Raw genomic sequence first — 6,614 nt, 5'->3', positions numbered from 1 at the left:
TTCAAATCTACCTTCACCTGACTGGGGATGCTTTATCCTCACCACATCCTCTGTTTGACTGTCTGAGTGATGTCAAGGACTGGTTATCACGTAACTTTCTTACTTTAAATGGAAAGAAGACAGAAATTATTGTTTTTGACCGAAATATGCCTCTGGGACAATTGACTGGCACATTTGGGCCTGTTGCTAACTACCTTACTGATACTGCCAGGAATCTTGGAGTTTTCATGGATAGTTCCTTCAAACTTGACAAACAGGTCTCTACTGTGGTAAAAACTAGCTTTCATCAACTACGCCTAATCTCTAAGGCTAAACCCTACATACCACACAAAGATATGGAGAAACTCATTCATGCTTTCATTATGTCAAGACTGGACTATTGTAACTCACTCTACTTGGGTCTACAATCTTCTCTTCTGCAGCGTCTGCAGCTGGTCCAGAATGCCGCAGCACGTCTCTTGACCGGCACTAGAAAGTTTGACTCTATCACCCCTGTTCTGAAAAATTTACACTGGCTTCCTATCAAATATCGAATTGATTTTAAAATTCTATTGTTTACTTATAAAATTTTAAACAATATGGCACCTGACTACTTAGCTGATCTCCTCTGTCTGTACAGCCCTCAGAGAGCACTAAGATCATCGGGCCAACTGCTCTTGGTGCAACCTAGGTCTCGGCTGAAGACCAGAGGAGACCGTGCCTTTGCCGTTGCTGCACCCAGGCCATGGAATACTCTCCCTCTTCATATTCGCGCGTCAGATTCCATTCAGTCTTTTAAATCACGTTTAAAAACGTATTTGTTTGATCTGGCATTTAAGGCGAATTAGGGTAATTTACATCTGGCTCTGTATTTAGATTATGTAATTATCTTATATTTTATATATTTGTAATTTATATTTTAGTGTGATTTTATTTGTACTGCGATTTTACTGGAAAGCACTTTGGTGTACTTCGGTCTTAAAAATGTGCTATATAAATAAATTTTGATTGATTGATTGATTGTGTTCAAATGTAAGGGGAAAAAAAAGATGTCTTCACGGCTGCAGCGGAACAGCATTGGTGAGCTAACTTGGCAATGCGTGTGGGTCGTGTTGAAGAGTATAATGAATCGAAGGAAGATTTTGAGTCATATTTGGAGCGACTGGAGCAACGGATGCTGGCAAATGATGTTTCTGATGAGAAGAAACTGTGCATGTTTCTCTCTGTTATCGGAGCAGATACATTCAGGCTGCTAAAGAATCTTGTGTCTCCGAGGGTACTGAGTACTGTGGGATATGCAGCGCTGACTGAAGCGTTCAGTGCGCATTATAAACCAACTCCAGTGGTGATAGCTGAGCGTTTTCGTTTTCAGAAACGTAACCAGAAAGAAGCGGATTCAGTTTCTGACTACGTTGTAGCCCTGAGGCAGTTGTCAGTCACGTGTAATTTTGAACAATATTTGGATGAGGCCCTGAGAGATCGCTTTGTTAGTGAGCTGCGTTCTGATGCTGTGCAGCGCAAGCTACTATTGGAAATGAAGAGTGTGCTGGAAGCAGATGGTAAGGCCACATTGCCACTCAGTCTTTGATTGGCAAACTTCCTTATCATGTATCGCAGTATACCGCACACTCTGACGGGTCGTACACCAGCAGAGTTGTTCCTGAAACGTCGGGGTTATAGACTGTGTTGTTCCAGAGATACCACCAAGTCCACCTGGGATTTCAACATCACACCCCTTACCTGCTGAACCACCTAAACAGACAACTGATGAAAAAAATATATACATAGCGTAAAATCTAAGTTCTAAAACAAACTCCAGTCACATTCATTCGGGTAGATAGCAGCAGTCCTTTCACAGAAGGGGATGGAAAAATTAGATAGTGTGTGTATCTGGGGAGTGTATTGTATGTGTGTGTGTGTGTGTGTGTGTGTGTGTGTGTGTGTGGGGGGATAGGGGCAACACAGTCTGCTTGTTGATCTTAGAGTGTAGCTGTGTGAGTGGCTGTGTGGGTGGGGAGGGGGCACAGACCATTTATCAGTCTCACGGCTTGTGCAAAGAACCCTCCAGCATCCTGGTGGTTCTGCAACTGATGCTCCTGTACTTCTTGCCAGACGGCAGGAGTGAGAACAGGCCATGAGAGGGGTGGTTGGAGTCTCTGATGATGGAGATAGCTCTGCATGTGCAGCGCTGGTTGTAGATCTCCTCCAGTGGTGAGAGAGGGGCACCAACAATCCTCCTGGAAGTCTTGACAATCCTATTAAGTTGATGCTTCTCGTAGGACTTGCAGCTGCCAAACCAAGCTGTAAAACTTTGTGTCAGGATGTTTTCAATGGTGCCCCTGTAGAAAGTTGTGAGATGAAGTGTGGAGAGTCCTGCTTTCCTGAGTCTCCTGAGGGAGACGCTTTTGTACCTCTATCACCACTTACTGTGTGGTGAGCAGTTTGGAGCTATGATCTACCTGCTGCTTATCTTTAAGGATTTGAATGTAACATATAAAACACTTTACCTTTAAAGTATCTGATATACAATGGAAATGGAAGCAATCAGAGATTTAATGATGAAGACTGGGGGTCTGTAGTTCACGTTTTACAGTCCTGAATGACTCCTTGGACATTAATATAATTCACTGAAGCAGAGTTTACAATGCAATTTGCATTCAGCCTCCAGTGTTACTGTTTAATTTTTTTACAATGTCTTTCTCGTTTCGTTTGGCTCTCGGCGAAGGCGGTCGCACTTTTCTCCTCTCCTCCTTCTCCTTACCTTATCTTCCCTGCTTAGCCTCTTGTGTCCTTGTCTTGTCTCGTGTGTAGTTCACTTCCCTGGAACACTCTCTCACAGTCTGTGTCTAAAAACCTAAAAGAGAATTATGGATTTGATCAACTGGTCTCTGAATGCTTTTGACACCCTTTTCTCAATGAGAAGTCTGGGCTCGGGAAGTCTGGGCTCGGGAGAGCCCGAGTGCCCTGGAGGGACTTTCCCTGCCGGGTACACGATGGACGGGTGGCAGACATGGAGGGTCGTCGATCTGGGACTGTCGATCGAGGACGCTGAAGATATCGACCTATTCGGAACCATGATAACAGGGTTCTTGCTGATCGGAGCTGGCTTGGCCCTGGCTTATCGGAGAATTAAGAAAGCGGAACCGGCTGTTCAAACCCCCACAAGGCTGCCCGCTGGGATTGGAACGATGGGACGAGGTGCGGCTTCTCAGAAAGGGCTCACTGAATGCAGCAGGTTAAGAGCTTGGAGGCGCTAACGGCTGCAGTGAAGGCTCAGAATAACACCTCTGAGCGTATATTGGATTACATCAGGGAAGAGTCCACTCGGAGCAACACCTCTGGGCGGAAGCTGGATTACATCGCGGATCAGTTGGCTGCGGTCGTGAGGTCTCAGAATCTGCTATGTGAGCAAAAGTGTGAAAAGACCACGGAATTGAAGGTAAATAACATCATGGAGAAACTCGCGGGCGTGGCGTGGCTGCCAACCCCACACCTGCATCCCATCCCAGGCGATCACCAGGTGGACTATTTAATCCTGCCCTACCTGCTCCTCCACGCCAGTCCGTAGTCGTCTCTCAGCGATCACAACTCGGCGTTTTTGAGCCACCTGCCTGTCCACCTGCCCGCCTGAGATTTGGATCACGATCAGCCCCGCCGCCTCGACCCCTTTTGGAGCCCCCCCCCCTCTGGTTCACTCAGCCCGGCTATCACCGTAAGACGCATACTCCACCTTCCCTCGTATGCTGCCATTTTTCTGCACCCCAGTAATCTGTTTCTCCTTTTTTTTTGCAGCCTCCCACAGCCCCGCTCTTGGAGTTCCCTGCGCGACTCACCTCCCCGGTCCTTCGGTTTTTTCTGGTTCCACACGTTGTTTTTTCCGGCTACCCTCACGGGACACTTTTAGTTATAATAAAATTTGGTTTCTTTATTCTCCCCTACCCTGGTGTGTGTGTTCTGCTTCTGGGTCCAGCTTGCGCACGGAACTTCGGTTCATGACACTAGCACAGCAAACAACAATGCCCTGGACTGTCAGTGTCATTACATGCTGTGAATATGAGTCGCCTTGATCACATTTTCAAGTATAAAAGAAAAGAAAAGGAAAACACAGAGAGAGAAAAAGGTATAACAGTGTGAGGTCATTTTCTTCCTAACTGACAAGAAAAATACTTTTCATGACTTAGACCATTAATGCATGTTAGACTGTCAGTGTTCTTGTTTTAGTATGCTTCTGTACTGTTAGGCTCACCATCTCTATTTCAGTATAATCAATATGCAAAAAAAAAAAAAAACCCCTAAAAGTTATACATGAATTTGACTAACGGCATTATTAATAGCATGTTTTTTTTCCCCAATTTTCTAAAAAAAATGATGACTTTGCAAATAAGTGCAACTCTCATTTTGTCACATTTCTAATATGGAATGTGACAAAATGAAAATGAAAGTAACAGAAACGTTCTAAATAATAAAGTATTTATTATTTTAGTTCTATAAAATTATTAATGCAAATTCTAGTATCAGTCTATAAATAGCCAAGCATAGTAGTCACATGTGCCAAAAGATGTCATTATTATACCAATTAGTAATGTTAATACAACAATATTAGCTGCAGGGGGCAGTATAGCCACAGGTTATGGAGTATTATATTAATGTCTAATGTAAAGTAGGCCACTGAGTATTGGAAAGATATTCTTTGAAGATAACTCCCTTAGGGCTGAGAAAACAACAAAGAAGCTTTGAAATGATGATAATGCAATAATAGTAATAGTAATAAATGGTGGATGAATGAGAGAAATAAATCATCTACTGGGCTGTTGGCTTTTAGACAAATCTTTCCAAGAAAACCCAGACTGAGTTGAAAGCTCTCTGATTATGGCCAGTGTTACTTACTGTGATGATGTAAGTTAATGTAAGTTATCATGGCATGCTGCTCCATCACAGGCTGCCAGCTCTCCTGGATGTATACGGCACAAATGTGGTGACAAAGAGATCTTTTCAGTGCTGGAGGCAGCCAAAAGATCTCTTATTTGCACTTGTCCCACATCTGCTTATTGTTTCGAATGTACATTGTAGGACATAAAGAAGTTCTATTTGTTATTTCTTGGAGATAAAGTAACTAATTATTGTGAACTTGTGAGTCCACAAGCTTATTATTTTGGTTAAAATCATTCACAAGTAACAAGAATATTGTGTTATGGCTCAATATGTCACGGTCATGGGTCAGGGACCCAGTGTTTTGTGTTGTTTATTATTAACAGTCTTTTATTTTCGCTTTCTGTGTTCAACGTTTGCTGCCGTGTCCCCTTGTGTCTGTGTTATGCTTCCTGTTTTACTTTGAAAGTCCGTGTCCTATGTTAATGTTTTCAGTTTTGCTTCCCCTTGGTCTCATCACGCTGTACTCTCCTCCTGTGTCTCATTCCCTTGTTATCCCTCTGTGGATTTAAGCCTTGTGTCTTCTGTTTGTTGCTGGTTCGTCTGTATCATCCATGACATTTCCCCTGTCTTTAGTCTTCAGTTTCTTTTTACTTGTTTCTAGTTTCCTCCCTGTTTAGGTTTTGTTAGTTTAGTCTTTGTATTCCTGCATCTGTGTTTATGGTTTTGGGCTGCGTCAATAAAAGGCACGTTTTCAGTTTAAGTCCTCGTCAGTGCCGTTTGGGTCCTATCTCTCTTCACTCCACACATCTGCCCAAGCAGCCGTGGCACAAAATGAGTGGAGCTAAGGAATTAAACGTCTTGGGAAAAGGTTTAGTGTATGCTGCTGACATTAACACCAACTGGTACGCTGCTCTGTGAGGTCTTCGTTTGTTTTATATTTGCAGATGGATTTTTCCTGCTGCAAACTATGCCTGTAGCAGCAGCAATAATGAACTACTTTGCTTCAAACAACAAGTCCTTTGTCACTGTGTTTGTTTGTTTTCTTAAGATAGAAACTGTTGTTTTGACTACGCAAAGTCTGTCCTTACGGTGCCAACTGAAACAACTCCTAATTAGCAGGAGAAGTGTTTATTAAGAAGTCTGGCTGTGAGATCCAAATGGTCAAAAAAGACTGGCAACACATATAAACTCTAATGTGTTCAGTGAGATAATGATAAGTCAACTTCCTGGAGCAACTTATGTTCTGTGGATTTAATTATTATAAAACTTTAAGAATATACTGTGATGTTTTTTTAACACCAGGGTCAAAACTTAGAGTGAGATAACACGATGTATGGTCCCAGCAAAGATGCCCATGTGGGTCTACAGTGAGTCGCTGTAGGTGCACTGTGGGAAGGGCAAATCTACACTTAACCAATACAGGCCCCAAGTTAAGCAACATTCTCGTCTACACTCCATATCAGTTGGTGCCAGTGATGCACTATGGGACATATATGGGGCCCAGTACCGACCCACAGCAAGCAGCTCACTGTGGGCTAATGTGGGTCTAGGTCAGTGCCCCCACACAAACCCCAAACAGCCACCTTTGTTAGACAATCTTTTGTTTGTTTGTTTGTTTTTTACAGGACATCTGAGAACAAATACAGTAAAACATCACAGTACAGCTTTTCTTTTAATATATATATTAAATATTATTATAATATATTATATAATATACAATATTACTCAACAAATAAGGTCAATTAAACTTCTTCTGAATAGTA

General features: G+C 42.7%; 1 pseudogene; it reads left to right on the top strand.

The window, feature by feature from the left end:
* The first annotated feature begins 2,846 nt into the window (after nt 1-2,846).
* On the top strand, nt 2,847-3,610 carry LOC146642910 (uncharacterized; annotated as a pseudogene).
* The last annotated feature ends 3,004 nt before the right edge of the window (nt 3,611-6,614 follow it).

This window comes from Rhamphochromis longiceps, linkage group LG23 (assembly GCF_057381845.1).
Source record: "Rhamphochromis longiceps isolate RC_006_pf linkage group LG23, R_longiceps_female_GT1.1, whole genome shotgun sequence".
In the NCBI taxonomy this organism is placed as follows: Eukaryota; Metazoa; Chordata; class Actinopteri; order Cichliformes; family Cichlidae; genus Rhamphochromis; species Rhamphochromis longiceps.
The sequence above is the reverse complement of the archived record's forward strand: the minus strand, read 5'-3'. Positions and strand labels throughout refer to the sequence as shown.